The following is a 16437-nucleotide window of genomic DNA, read 5'->3' on the forward strand; positions in this document are numbered from 1 at the left end:
CTTCCCACTGGCTATCTATTTTGCATTTGGTAGTGTGTATACGTCCATGCCACTAGCACAGGGAGATCAGCTCGGTGCTTTGTGTCCACCTAGAGGGGTGGGATAGGGAGGGAGGGAGGGAGACTCAAGAGGGAGGAGATATGGGGATATATGTATGTGTATAGCTGATTCACTTTGTTATAAAGCAGAAACTAACACGCCATTGTAAAGCAATTATACTCCAATAAAGATGTTAAAAAAGAAGAAGAAAAAAAAGTGTTTTTTCTAAACCTGGTCCCAAAATTGAATAGGCATTTTTCAGCTTTTTTGTTTGTATGTGTGTTTACTATAACAAAAATAAGTGTTGTGTAGTTAAGCTGTAGACAGAAACCCATGAGTGACATGAGGCAGCCAGGTGATGGTGGAAATGGCAACTCCCACGGCGTGTGTAAGGGCTCAGCTCAGCACCCTTTCCAAGGAGTGAGCAAACTTCAAGAAGGACTGGGCAAGACAGCACAGAGGGTGAGCTGAAAAGGGGTAAATAGAGGGAACCAAAAACTGCATCTGTATATGCAACTCATTTTAGGCTACTTCTTTCATTTAATATCTTTGATTTTCAAGACAACCCTGTGAGGTGACTAGCATTTATTATTCCCATTTTCTGAGATGATAAAACCAAGTTTTCAAGAGATTAAGGCACATACTAGTGTTGACAAAAAAAAAAAAAAAAACGCACAACCTAGAGATTGAGAGTTATGTTTTATTCCACAGATTTTCTGAGGACTTCAAGCCCAGGAGACAGGACTCATCTCACCCTGAGGGACGGTTCCGAAGAGGTCAGGGAGGAGCTGGGATAAATAGGAGCTTTTGCAACACAGACCAGGTAGTTGGAACATCAAAGGATTACTGTTAATGAAAGAAAACCAGATCTGAAGGTAAGGAATTTAGCTCTTTTCTACCTATGAGAAGATGCAGAGTCTGGGCTCATTGAAATCATTCCTTTGATAACATCTCAGCTATCTGGGGCCAGGATCCTGTGTTTTCTCATCCTGAGTCTCCTCAGGGTGTACTGTTGGGGATGACTTGGGTAGTTGACTGCTGGGTGGTGGGCATCATGTTGCATCCTGAGTTCCCTTAGAGCTTACCATCGGGGATGCTGAAATGTGATGGCCTGATGTCTGCAACATCCTTTGTTTACTGATACGGCAGGCAACGTTTTTCATTCACACTAGAAAAACATGCTGTTGAGACTCGAACCCAGGACTTCCTGATTATTTTCTGACTCATAATCCCTAAAGTAACCTGTTGCTTTTATGTCGATGCCTACATCTTGACAGGCATATAATAGCTTTCATACCCCTGACTAGAATAATTTTAAGAACCAGTATGTGGAAAACTGATGTTGATTCTCTTTATCACTCTAGAGAAAAGGGCTTATGTTTGCCTCTCCCATTAATTAAAGGGAAGACACCATAAAGTCTAATTCAGACATTGCTGTATGGGATTTTCAAGTCAAGTACACGTGTCTTAACCTAATAAGGCAGTAGTGAAATATTAATGAGACCATGCATATATAATGCTTAATACAATACCTGGAACATAGCATATACTCAGTAAATATGGGTCATGTTATTTGACTACTACTATTATTATTATATGCCATGTGATGTATATTTTAAAGATTACAACTTCTAAATCATAAACTTATTGCCAGTATTGTAGATTTAGGCTCTCCTATGAACACTTGAATACACATTTTCAAAGTATTTTAAACCTCTCATGACTTGAGATAATTCACAGAGCAAGAAAGAAGCAGAAAGGTGTTTCTCTTAAAAGTTTTGGTATTTAAGATGATGAATTCTTAATAGAATCGCTCTTTTTTATTTTTATAGTTTTGCTTAATCACGTATTTATGAATATTCACCAAGATCACTCTAATGAAATTATTTTTGAAGACATGTGTTATAATGCAACAATATATATTAAAGAAATAGTATAGTTATGTTTTATTTTCTGCTATTAATGATAGTAGTTAGAGGTACCCTCCCCTCTGCATGCCTTAGGTCATTTTCTTAAATTTATTTTATTGAAGTGTAGTTGATTTACAATGATGTGTTAGTTTCAGGTGTACAGCAAAGTGATTCAGTTATATATATATATATATATATATATATATATATATATATACACACACACACACACACACATTCTTTTTCACATTCTTTTCTGTTATAGTTTATCACAGAGTATTGAATATAGTTCCCTGTGCCATACACCAGGACTTTGTTTATCTATTCTATGTACAATAGTTTGCATCTGCTAATCCCAAACTCCCAGTGCATCCCTCCTCCACCTCTCTCCCCCTTGGCAATCACAAGTCTGCTCTCTATGTCTGTGAGTCTGTTTCTGTTGCATAAAAGTTCATTTGTGTCATATTTTAGATTCCACGTGTAAGTGATATCATATGGTATTTATCTTTCTCTTTCTGACTTACTTCACTTAGTATGATAATCTCTAACTCCATCCATGTTGCTGCAAATGGCATTATTTCATTCTTTTTTATGGCTGAGTAGTATTCCATTGTGTATATATACCACATCTTCTTTATCCATTCATCTGTCGATGAACATTTAGGTTGTTTCCATGTCTTGGCTATTGTGAACACGGCTGCTATGAACATAGGGGTGCAAGTATCTTTTTGAATTATAGTGTTGTCTGGACATATGCCCAGGAGTGGGGTTGCTGGATTATATGGTAGCTCTAGTTTTAGTTTTTTGAGGAACCTCCATACTGCTTTCCATAGTGTTCATGCCTCAGGTTTTCAAGTGGAGAGACTTCAGTGTGGTGGGACACCCATTGGAATTCCTTGGGCTTCTCTCTGCCAGCTCACTCATACCTCCAAAATATCAGATTACAGAGTTTGTGAGGAGAAACTAGACTTGATAGCCTAACTCATTCCACTACCCAGTGTCCTTCATCTCTGCTCCTTATGGCATTGTTTTTACCGCAGCAGACTCTGTCCCTGTGAAAGAGATCCGAGTCCTTTAGTTTCCCAGAGGCTGGATGAGAGTGTCAGGAAGCCCATCGTTGCTGCACAACTGGCCACATTCTCCCAGAGCTCCTTCTGTCTCGCTCCTGGTCTATCTCTCAGTTGGTTCTGAATCCGGCTAGAAGAGAGGGCAGCTATTTGGGAGCCCCCTATATTTCCAACAAATACATCCTCATGATTGGATGCCTTTGGAAGGGCGAGAGGAATAGTACACAGAATAGTTACTGATCATGTCACTTCAATATCTGGACAAGTAAAGAAAAATCAACAAATAAAAAGATAAGCTCTCCACCCTTGAGAAGTTTATATGTTTTGCTAGCTTTTATATTTTTATAGTTTATATATTTTGACAGTTTTGTGGACACCTAATCAAAGGTACCACATGAAACGAAACAGGTACTGGTATATTATGTGTTTTTATCAAAGGCAGGCAAGCCCTAGGATGTATTATATAATTTAATTTACAGTATGAAAGCAGTCTTTCCTTTTAACCATCCAATTGCCTGACTACATAAAATTCCTGTGTTAGTAGTTAAATTGTGTCATGCATGTAAAAGTGTTTTAAATATTTCAAAACATTATGTACATATAAATAGTAAGCTATTATTTTGGTCATAATTATTCCAAACTTGACACCCTTTCTCTGTTCATTTTTTCTCAGATATTCTCACCTGAGCATTTATTACATCAGGCATAAGCTGGTTATATAGGATCTAAGAACAGCCACCTCCTTTTCCAACTCTAGAATAATTCTTTCAAGTAAATTTTGTTAAGTGGAAGTTAACATATTATTCTTGCTTTCCAACTAGCAATCTTTAACCGACAGGAAAATCAATGCCATTTCCTCAACAACAAATTATATTCCACTTATGAACATTATAGCACTTTTCTTGGAGTTGATAAATAAGGAAAAAATACTGACAGTCATTTAACTTAGTAGGATTTACTTATACGAACTGCCAGAAAGGACTTAATTCTTAAAATAATTGATTTTTCTCTACATCAGATGAAAAACATACAACAGAGTAAATGAAAGTCTTTTAAACAAAAGTAATTTTCTGTTCATTAAAGGAAACATAAAATACACTATAAGGTTGAATTATCCAAATCTTTGAAAAACAATTACTTGCAGGTTATTAACCTGTTTTTAAGGCAAGAAGTTTTAAATGGCATTCAGAGCATTTCCTAACCTGACATGCATTGAGATGAAGAAATTTTAAAATAGTTATTACTACCCCAATGTTTTTGCTACACACTGATGGAGGAAAATAGCTGAACGTACGTAAGTGATTTGAAAATAACATGCAATGTCTCATGACAGGCAATGGCAGCAGAGAGACCTGGAAAAAAATCCATACTGGCCTCACCACTGTTCAACTCCTATTGACAGTTGTCACTCAAAAGGTGATATCACATAAAAGCTTTCTGATCTGAAGCTTAAGTTTCCACAGTAGGGCAAAATCCTATTACCTTCAAACCCACCTTTCAGACATCTATTCTCTTCATGTTTGCAAACCGCTGACAGTTTCTTCTAGGTAAAATGTTTCTTACCCAGGTTGGTTCTTTTTGTTTTGTTTTGTTTTGTTTTGCGGTACGCAGTCCTCTCACTGCTGTGGCCTCTCCCGTTGCGGAGCACAGGCTCCGGACGCGCAGGCTCAGCGGCCATGGCAAACGGGCCCAGCCGCTCCGCGGCATGTGGGATCTTCCCGGACCGGGGCACAAACCCGTGTCCCCTGCATCGGCAGGCGGACCCTCAACCGCTGCGCCACCAGGGAAGCCCCCCAGGATGGTTCTTGTTATCATCCCAGCCACAAATCTTCTTTACAAAAATAATCAATTGTATAGAATCATATGCAGGTTAGTTACGTTTTTCTTCAAGTTAAATTATGTAGCACCCAACTCCATTTAATTGCCATTTCCTACCTTCGCTGGTTTATCTAAATTTTTCCATAGCTGAAATCTTACTGGTATTCAGATTGTTTTTTGAATTTCGTTTCCATATATCTTGAACATTTCAGTTGTTTAATGTTCTTGAGATCTAGGAATGGAAGAGATTACGGGTGGATTCTATAACATTACTCATAATTTAGAAAATGTATAGGATTTATAGACATGAATCTACAGTCCTCTATTCAAAAGAAGCTGGTTGAAAGTTAAGAAAAGAAAATATTCAACTTAATTCTTCCTATACATATGATGTGAGATGATTAGCATTTGCTTAATATTTCACCAGACTTTATGTCTGTACTAGTAGACACAGTCTAGGATAAAAGGAATAGCAATAACCTCTTCTAAGAGTTCATCAATGATCTGTCCAGTAAGAGAGATAAAGAGAAATTTATAGGTGTTTTATATCAGAGGAAACTAGTGAGATCATAACTTTGCCATTGTGTAACCCGCCAAAGTGGTCCTAACCCAGTTTGGTCGTATGGTTTGGCATGTCCTCAATTATCTTGGCAGCTGGAGAGGCGGCTCTCATGACATTTTCAAATCAAGTAATTCTCCGAAATCATGAATTCATTGAAAACACATTTATTTAGTACCTACTAGGTGCTTGTATAATCCCTTTACCTAGCTGTCCTTTTCTGCTCCCTGCATCAACTTTCTTCCTACTCATCCCTGAATACTTAGGGCAGATATTAGTGCCTTCATGAAGCCTTTCCTCACCCTTTTTTAACCTACCTTAGTAGTGGAATGAATCACATTATCCTGGGAATTCTTTTTCTTAATAACATGTTTATTGAGATATAATTCACGTATCATAAACTTCATCCTTTTTAAGATTACAATCCAGTGGTATTTCATATATTTACAAGGTTGTGCATTGATCAACACTAATTCCAGACCATTTTCATCAACTCCGCCAAAACAAGCCCTACACCTTTATCACTCATTCTTCACCCCCTCTCCCCCAGCTCCCCAATTCCTGGCAACCCCTGAATCACTTTCTGTCTCTATGGATTTGCCTACTCCGTACATTTCATATAATGGAATCACAATATGTGGCCTTTTGTTCCTGGCTTCTTTCACTTAGCATAAAGTTCTTAAAGGGTCTTCCATGTTATAGTATGTCGTTCCTTTCCATTGCCACATAAGATTCCACTGTACAGATACACCACATTTGTTTATTCATTCTTCAGTTGATGGTAATTTGGGTTGTTTCCACTTTTCGGCTACTATGAATAATTCTTCCATGAACAGTCATGTACGAATTTGGTGTGTCCATATGTTTTCAGTTCTCTTGGGTGTATATCTAAGAGTGGAATCCCTGGGTCATATGATAAATCTGTGCTTAACATTTTGAGGATCTGCCAAAGTGGTTGCACCATTTTGTGGTCCCGCCGGCAACTCATGACGGTTCTAATTTCTCTGCATTCTTGGCCACACTTGTTATGGTCCATCCTTTTTTTTTTAACCATAGTCATCCTAGTGAGTATGAAGTGCTACTTTATTGTGGTTTTGACCTGCTTTCCCCGACTAATGATGAGTCCCTCAACATGGCTAATGATGTCGAGCATTGTTTCACCTAGAAGGGGAGATTCTTAAGTTTGGGGTCAAAATATTATTTATTTTACTATCTCCAGTACCAAATACAAACTGGCGCATAGTAGGAAGCCAATAATTTTTATAAACAGAATGAGTATATATTTAATTTTTTAAGAGTACTGTGCTTTGAATTACTCACAAGAGTGGTCCTAGGTACCTAATGTCTATTAAAATATTGGCTCTGTACATGAATGCAAAAAATACAGATTCTTTAACCCCATTTTTAAAAACCAGCAAAAATATGTGTTCTTTAAATGATGGCTTACTTACTTATATTTTTCTCCTTAGAAATCAATTTTCAGCAAGCAGTGTATCTTGTCTCTTTCTGGGAGCAAAGTTTAACTCAGATTGGGTGGTAGCTGTGTTTCAGCCAAGTTGATTACAGGGCCAGGAAACGAAAATGCAGTGTTTGTGGAAGGCAGAGGCAGATATGGATCTCACATGAGAGCCTGTCCCCTGAAATTAGAGATGGATGAGAGATATGGATTTATTTTTCAGGATGTGTTCCTTCCTGGGTGTCAGATGCCATTTGTCATACCACAGATTTTGCTGTCTATCAGGATCTAGGCAAAAAGGTATTTCAGAGCTTAAGGAGTTTCTCTCCATACAGCATTTTATCCAAAGAAGCAGTCTCAATTCCTCTGAGAAGTTAAGAAGTTGGAGAAAAGCACAACCCCACATGTACCAGGGTATTCAGCCGGCTAGCTCTGTATCTCAGCTACCTCCTAAATTTAGAATCTACATTAATTCAATTATTTTTAAGAATGATTTCAATAAATCCTTGTGTCCATGGTCTAAACATGACCCAAATGGCTGTAAATCATTTCCAAAGGTCACAAATTTACTACCAGAGGATAAGTGGGAAACTGGGAAATCAAATCATTAAGGTGAGAGCAGAGTTGGACAAAAATGTTTTGAAAGACTAAAATATGGGCATATCTAGTGATGCAGGAAGTTTATTTTTAGGGAGTAACTGTAGGAAATAATTAGATAATTGTGCAAAGATTTATGAGCATAGATGTTCATACTGGATTGTTCAAGATAGAGAAAAAGCTATGAACAACCTAATAGTATAGTAGTAGAGTTGACAATAAATTATAGTACATACCCATGTCTATATAATGGAATACTACCCAGATATTAAAGCCATCTTGTAGAAGACTATTTAGTGATGTAGGAAGTTTCGAGATATATGAGTTTAAAAAAGCAGGTTATATAAATATATACCTATTACAATCTTTTAAAATATATGTTTATATGTATATATGTGTGCATAAGAGGAAATACTGGACTCTGAGTGGTGACGTAACAAGTAGCTTTTGTATTTTTATGTGTGCTTTTTGGGTCCACATGTTATGCTTAATAACTTATTATTAAGTGGCACATTACTTAAAAAGAAAAAAAGCAGAATTTTTGGTGAGGTGACATGTATGTAAGAAGCCTGGACCTTAGGAGACAGTATTTTAAATAGGACTAATTTTGTGGAGGTTTGACATACGTAATATATGAGATGTACAAACACACAGCAAATCCCTTTTTTGAGGTGACGTTTAGATTTTCTTTCTGTCTTGATTTTTTAAAATCTTTTCAAGTGGGAGGGGCTAGTGTGGAATTTTGGAGGGAATTTCTAGCCTGTAGTCTCATGTTTCCCTGATGGGCAGCTCCTGCCAAAGTCATGTTCCTTGGCTCTCTTAGTCCCTGGCCCATTCCTGCCCCTGATAGGAGTGACTTATCTGAGAGTAAGGCTGGCCCTGCCCCCTCCCAGGCTCTTGTGTGTGTGTGTGTGTGTGTGTGTGTGTGTGTGTGTGCGCGCGCGCGCACGCGCGCACACGTGCGCCAGGTCCTGTCCTTGGGATGCATTCTCATCTCCTCTCTGTTGTGATCTCCTTGGAGCAGTCTGGTAGTTACCTGGGGCTGTTGAACTGTGTCCAAAGTGGAGAGACAAGATGATCTAATCCACTACACGGCTTTAAAGTCTCAGTTGTGTCCATATCCTCAAATCCAGCATTATTTAGTAATAAATCTGATCTTTGAGATCTATTTCTAGTGTACAGAAGTCATTGCTTTCTTATATGCCACCAATAAACAATTGGAATTTGACATTAAAAACCACAACACCATTTGTATGAGCACTAAAACCAGAGAGATGCGTTAGGTATAAATCTAATAAAATATGGCCAACTCTATATGAAAAAGACTGTAAAATTCTGATAAAAAGCAATCAAAGAAGATCTAAACAAATGGAGAGATAGTCCATGTATGTGGATAAGAAGAGTCAATATTGTCAAGATGTCAGTTCTCCCCAACTTGATCTATAGATTCACCACAATCCCAATCAGAATTCTCAGCAAGTTATTTTGTGGATATTGACAAACTGATTTTAAAGTTTGTATGGAAAGGCAAAAGACACAGAATCGCCAACATGATATTGAAGGAGAAGAACAAAGTCAGAGAACTGACACTACCTGACTTCAAAACTTACTATAAAGTTACGGTCATCAAGAGAGTGTGGTATTGGAGAAAGAAAAGACAAATAGATCAATGGAATAGAACAGAGAGCCCAGAAATAGACCTACTTAAATACAGTCAACTGATCTTTGGCAAAGGAGCAAAGGCAGTTAAATAGAGCAAAGACAGTGTCTCCAACAAATGTTGCTAGAACCACTGAATTCATCCTCCACATGCAATAATAATAATAAAGAATCTAGACCCAGACCTTACACTTTTCACAAAAATTGACTCAAATTGGATCATAGTAAATGTAAAATGCAGAACTATAAAACTCCTAGGAGATAACACAGGAGAAAATCTACGTGACCTTGGGGTTGGTAATGACTTTTTTGGTACAACATCAAAAGCATGACCCATGGAAGAAAAATTTGACAAGTTGGACTTCATTAAAATCAAAAACTTCTGCCCTGTGAAGAAAACACTGTTAAGAAAATGAGGAAAAAAGCCACAGAGTGGGAGAAAATATTTGTAAAACAACATCTGATAAATGACCGATATCCCAAATTACAAAGCACTCTTAAAACTTAACAATAAAAACGAACAACTCAACTAGAATCTGTATCTGTCTGTCTCCTGTATCCATATGACAACTGGTTATTAACTTAGAAAAGCAAGAAATGTGTTATTTATGCAATCTTCCCCCACAAACAAAGAACCCTGATGATTCCATGAAGGAGGTGTTTGGAGAAGGTACAGTTCTTTGCCCGTTCATGAGTAACCTATATTGAGGGGAACCTAAATGATGCTTATGGGAGAAAAGTGGGACAGATTGGCAGAAACATATTAATTTGTTCTCATGGGGTATATTGAAGAGGGAGAGACAATCTCAAGTGAGAAAATAAACCAAAAGGGGCTAAAGTGAGGTTTTTTTTAAATTGGAGCAGGTGACAAGATGGGCCAGAGTTTTCAAATTCCAGCTCAAGAGGCAATGTGTCCTGGGTGAATCTCAGCTCTGTCCCTCACAAGCTGCGTGAGCTTGGAGAAATAATTCAACCTCTGGGGGCTTCAGTTTCTTCATCTGTAAAATGGGAATAATAATATTAGTAAGCACTTTATAAGCATCAATTATGAAAACAAAGAAAATACCCAGAAAAGTAGCTTTTTCTCTTATGCTCCTGACCTTACTGTTCAAACGACAGAGGAGAGCTGTCTGGCTAATTCTTGAGGTTGGGCAGTTTATCTTAAAGATCTTCCAAAGGAGGAGCAAATGCCACAGCCAATTCAAACAGATGAAAGCGGAGCACTAAGTGAATGGAAAGGAAGACATTATGGAGCTACTCCTAAATCACAGGCTGAATATTTGGAGGTGAAATGCCCTCCCTGTTGAGGATCATCTGCAAAAAGAGAAGATGCTCCTTTTATTTTAATTGAAGTATAGTTAATTTACAATGTTGTGTTAGTTTCAGGTGTACAGCAAAGTGATTCAGACATATATATAGCTGAAGATTCTTTTTCAGCTTCTTTTCCATTATAGGTTATTACAAGATATTGAGTGTAGATCCCCGTGCTCTACAGCAGGTCCTTGTTGTTTACCTGTTTTATATAGAATAGTGTGTATATGTTAATCCCAAACTCCTAATTTATCTCTCCATCCCTTCCCCCCACTCTCCCTTTTGGTAACCGTAAGTTTGTTTTATATGTCCGTGAGTCTATTTCTGTTTTGCAGATAAGTTCATTTGTACCTTTTCTTTTTTTAGATTCCACAAATAAGTGCTATCATATGATAGTTGTCTTTCTCTGTCTGGCTTACTTCACTTAATATGATAATCTCTGGCTAAGTCCATCCATGTTGCTGCAAATGGCATTATTTCATTCTTTTTTATGGAATATATACAATATTCCATTGTATATATACACCATATCTTCTTTATTCATTCATCTGTTGATGGACATTTAGGTTGCTTCCATGTATTGGCTATTGTAAATAGTGCTGCTATAAATATTGGCGTGCATGTATCTTTTCGAATTAGAGTTTTCTCCAGATATATGCCCAGGAGTGGGATTGCAGGATCATAGGGTAACTGTATTTTTAATTTTTAAGGAACCTCCACACAGTTTTCCATAGTAGCTGCAGCAATTTACATTACCACCAACAATGTAGGAGTGTTCCTTTTTCTTCCACACCCTCTCCAGCCTTTCTTATTTGTAGACTTTTAAGGATGGCCTTCCTGACTGTGTGAGGTGGTACCTCATTGTAGTTTTCTTGAAAACCAATGATAACGACATTCCTACCTAAAGTAATAAAACACTTACCTTGGACCACAAGGAACTCACTGATGCTTTTTTTTTAACATCTTTATTGGAGTATAATTGCTTTACAATGGTGTGTTAGTTTCTGCTTTATAACAAAGTGAATCAGCTATACATATACATATGTCCCCATGTCTCTTCCCTCTTGCGTCTCCCTGCCTCCCACCCTCCCTATCCCACCCCTCTAGGTGGTCACAAAGCACGGAGCTGATCTCCCTGTGCTATGCAGCTGCTTCCCACTAGCGATCTATTTTACATTTGGTAGTGTATATATGTCCATGCCACTCTCTCAGTTCATCCCAGCTTACCCTTCCCTCTCCCTGTGTCCTCAAGTCCTGATCCTTTATTAAACATACCAAGCTTTGCATCTGGTCTCTAGGAGATGGGAGAGACTGCTGCAACACTGTAACAGAATGTGGCTTTGTGAAGAGCTCAAGGATGTGGCCAAGGTCACCTGAGTCATTTTATGGGTGAACTTTCCCATCCATCAGACATGACTGACTGACACCTCATTGAGAGTTACTAAAACTTACTTATAGTTCAATAAGTACAATAGTTATTCTAGGTATTATGCTAATTAATATTTTTTAAAAGATTAAATGCTTGTTCTATAGGTCATACAGCAAGTAAAATACGGGGTCAATATTAGAACAAGGTCTGCCTGTTGTCTAAACCTAGAGGTTTTGAACTGCATACATATACTGTACAGCAAATTCAAATTCTTATTGTGGGGTTGGAGTCAAAAATACCAAATGACTAATTGGGAATATAGGAATCATCACTGGAGAATATTTTTTAAGAATAAATCAGTCTTATGTCTTTGGAATTCCCATTACTCAAAATAAGCCAACAACCTATTTCCAAGTGAGATCTGCCGATAGAATAGAGAAGAATCATTTTCATTTAGCACATTAATTGTTGGTATATGGTTTTTTTTCATGTTAGAGAAAATATTCATTAAATTTCATCATTTGTGATCACTGTGTTGTAACCAAATTAACACTGACATAAACTTTGACATTTAAAAACACAGAGAACGTACTGATTTTTCAGCTATTTTGCTTACGTGTACTTTTCAGTTCTCATGCAGGGCTCATAATTAGGAGATACTGTCCATTAATTTTCTCATATGTTGCTTATTAAGAACAAAATTCAGAAGGTAGAAAAATGCCAATATAAATTTATTCTCCAAAACTGCCCATGAATGTATTGTCATTGTTTTCCTAATTATATATTTACGGTACACTCTTCTGCTAAGATATTAAAAAATAATTTGTTCCCATTGATAGGTAAATCAATCCCATGATATCGAGTTTACAGTAGGCATTTGCTTGCTGAGCCAACTTTGCTTGTAAGATAATGCAAAGTTAAATAAGTCTGACCTAAGTTTTTAATTTAAAGTCTATATTTTTAGGCACTTCAAAAGAAATATAAGTACAGGATGTGAGCTGAATAACTCCAAAAGTTTCTGTAAAAAACTTCTGATCCCTGGTAGACAAAGTATCAATAACCTCATTGTCTACCACCCATTCCTTCTGCCCAAGCATTGGAACTTCAGCTGGGCACAGAATGCTTTAATTTGGAGATGAAGAAGATTTTTGTTTTCTAAGTAGAACGCATACCACGGAGAATATGAATCACTAAGGGTGACATTAAGTCTTGCAAAGAGATAATATATGTCTCTGTGGTGGCTCAAGAGACTAACAATAAATGTTAAATATTAACAAGATTGTGGAAATCCTCATGGATACTGTGATAAAGTAGCACCAGAAAAGGGGGAAAGACAGAGACAATAAAAACCAGAGATCTATGTCGTGGTCTTTGCTGCAATTCAGTGTATGCGTTCTATTTGGGGGAAAAGTAAATAAAGAGAAGAGAAGTGTTTTTCTCCAGGAAAAAGACAGGTTTGGGAGTGTATAACCTTAGAAAAGAGATAATATTCTTTAGAGACAGGCAGTTGGGACCTCCTCTTGCGGGCTGAGATACAAAGGAAAATCAGCCATTCTGAGGAGGAATCCACTATGCCACCTTGAGAGTGAATCCATTTGCTTTTTTCTTTTTTTAACTTTAATTTTATTGGAGTAGAGTTGAGTTACAATGTTGTGTTAGTTTTAGGTGTACAGCAAAGTGATTCAGTTATACATATACATCTATTCATTCTTTTTCAGATTCCTTTCTCATGTAAGTTATCCCAGAACACTGAGTAGAGTTTCCAGTGCTATACAGTAGGTTCTTGTTGGTTATCTTACATATAGTAGTGTGTGTGTATTCATCCCAAGCTCTTGATTTTTCCCTCCCTCCCCCAGTTCCCCTTTGGTAACCATAGGTTTGCTTTTGATATCTGTAAGTCTGTTTCTGTTTTGTAAATAAGTCCATTTGTTTCATTTTGTTAAAAAAATTAGATTACACAGATGAGTGATATATGATATTTGTCTACGGCCATTCAACCCTGAGCATGCCTGATCTCATCCATTTACTTTTGAGTCCATGGTTTTCTTAGCTTTTGTGCTTGCTTTGGTCCCTGGGGATGACAGCGACAATAGCGCTGACAGAGGACGGTCATGTCAACCCATCACTCAGAGAGTGACAGCTTGATGGGCCTGGACACGGCTTCACCTCGTGGCTCCTCTTCAAAGCCTGAGGCCTCCCAAGTCTCTGAGTGTATCTGCAGACCAGCTACGAGGGAGAGAGTTTCTGTCGATAACACTGGCTCACCCTGCCCTTAGTTTGGAAATGAGCCCTACTTTTAGACTCTCTTTCTCCTGCCCGGACTAGACTGAGCCCGATGGATGGGGCCACTTGGGCGGTGGTCGAATGCATTTTCTCACACAGAAAAAGGGGATGGAAACCGATTATCTAAAAACAGGGAAAGACAGGAAATCACCGGGCTTGCATCCTTTTAAGGGCTCAGCCCCATGTCTGGTTTGAATTGCTATGTTAAAAAAATAGCAATTTTTCTAGTTATTCCGGAGGTGGTGAGCAGAAGAGCAAAGGAAAGCATCAGAGGAAAACAGTCAAACTGGTTGAAGCCTCAGTGTGTGGAGGCCCGTGGGAAATATGTGGAGAGTCTCGGAGAAGTACATTCCCTCTCCATTCAGGTGCAGGGGGAGCCGGGGGACCCCCGAGACCATGGGAGATGTGTGTTTGGGTGTGTTTGGGAGGAAGGAAGGATGAGGGCTGCAGAGCAGGAGACACGGACATGGAAAAGGAGTTGGGAGGTGGGCATATGGCTGTGCGGCCTTCACATGCCAATATCACGGCATAACCTGAACCTTATTCTGAAAGATGCAAATGGAAAGATGGAAATGAAAAGGTTCTTTTTGCTGTTGTTGTGGTTGAAGTAGAGTTGATTTACCATGTTGTGGTTCTGTCTGCTATACAGCAAAGTGACTCAGTTATACATATATATTCTTCTTCATATTCTTTTTCCATTATGGTTTATCACAGAATATTGAACATAGTTCCCTGTGCTATAGAGCAGGACCTTGTTGTTTATCCATCCTATACATAATAGTTTGCCTCTGCTAATCCCAAACTCCCGGTCCATCCCTCCTCCACTACACCCCCCTTGGCAACCACAAGTCTGTCCTCTATGTCTGTGAGTCTGTTTCTGTTTCATAGATAAGTTCATTTGTGTCGTAGTTTAGATTCCACATATAAGTGATATCATATGGTTTTTGTATCTGACTTACTTGATAATCTCTTGGTCCGTTCCTGTTGCTGCAAATGGCATTATTTCATTCTATTTCATGGTGGAAGAAATGGAAAGATTCTAACAAGATTCTCATTTGGACTTGATCCATTCTGGAAACAGAAGAAAGATAGGCAAGTTAGTACTAATTTGCAATCTATAAAATATTATTTTGAGAATAAGTCATATTCTAGGTTTTTTCTCTCTTTTTTTCTTTTTTTACATTTTTAGTTGAAGAAAGGAGATTCAATTAGGCCAACGGAAGAAATGCTTGACAGTTCAAATGCTGCCAGAGATGACTGTGCTATCTGTCTCCTCAAGAAACGTTTTTATAAAGGTAATCTGACTTTCATTTTGATTTATTTGATATCAGGGATTGAACCGAATGACTCCCAAGGCTGTTCTCAAATCCACGTTTTATAATTTTTAAGAAAGAAAATGTCCTTTCTAAAGAATTCCAGAAACTGAAAAGGAGGAGGTTGTTTTTTTGTTTGTTTGTTTGTTCGTTTTCTTCTGTGAAGGCACAGGCCTCGATGTGAAAACTGGGTAAGTCAGTTGCATTCCCAGCCTTCACTGAATTTAGAACCACAGAGCACAGATCAAGTTAGAACAGAATGGAAGGCCCCACCATTCCCTACGTGCAGCAGCAGAAGAGCAGAGCTGCAAACTCAAATGCCTGTGAATGTCATCCAATTACTTCTGCTTCCAAAAATTTGAATTTCTTGGTTGGACTGAAGCACATTCTATCTGGGATTAAGATAAAAAATAGAACGTAATGTGTATCCAGACAAAACTCTAATCCAAAAAGATACATGCACCCCTATGTTCATAGCAGCACTAGTCACAATAGCCAAGACATGGAAACAACCTAAATGTCCATCGACATAGGAATGGATAAAGAAGACGTGATACATATATACAATGGAATACTACTTAGCCATAAGAAAGAACAAAATAATGCCATTTGCAGCAACATGGATGCAACTAGAGATTATCATACTAAATGAAGTAAGTCAGAAAGAGAAACACAGATACCATATGATATCACTTATATGTGGAATCTAAAGTACGACACAAATGAACCTCTCTACGAAACACAAACAGACTCACGGACATAGAGAACAGACTGGTGGTTGCCAAGGGGGAGGGGGGGTTGGAGGAAAGATGGAGTGGGAGGTTGGGGTTAAGAGATGTAAGCTATTGTATATATAAACAACAAGGTCCTACTGTACAGCACAGAGAACTATTCAGTATCCTATGATAAACCATAATGGAAAAGACTATATATATATATTATATATATATTTTATATATATATTATATATATAATCACTTTGCTGTATACCTGAAACTAACACAAAATTATAAATCACCTATACTTCAATTAAAACAAAGAAATCAAAAAAAAATT

At 37.9% G+C, this 16437-nt stretch overlaps 1 long non-coding RNA gene across 1 annotated transcript; it reads right to left on the reverse strand.

Annotated features, from left to right (window-relative positions):
* Positions 1 to 4069: 4069 nt before the first annotated feature.
* LOC141278995 (uncharacterized) lies at positions 4070 to 15283 on the reverse strand. The gene is made up of 3 exons (XR_012332613.1): positions 15028 to 15283; positions 6845 to 10103; positions 4070 to 5066 (listed from the first exon to the last, which is right to left on the reverse strand). It is a non-coding gene; the product is annotated as an uncharacterized lncRNA (long non-coding RNA).
* Positions 15284 to 16437: the final 1154 nt, after the last annotated feature.

The sequence above is a fragment of the Tursiops truncatus genome, chromosome 1, assembly GCF_011762595.2.
Source record: "Tursiops truncatus isolate mTurTru1 chromosome 1, mTurTru1.mat.Y, whole genome shotgun sequence".
Classification (NCBI taxonomy): domain Eukaryota; kingdom Metazoa; phylum Chordata; class Mammalia; order Artiodactyla; family Delphinidae; genus Tursiops; species Tursiops truncatus.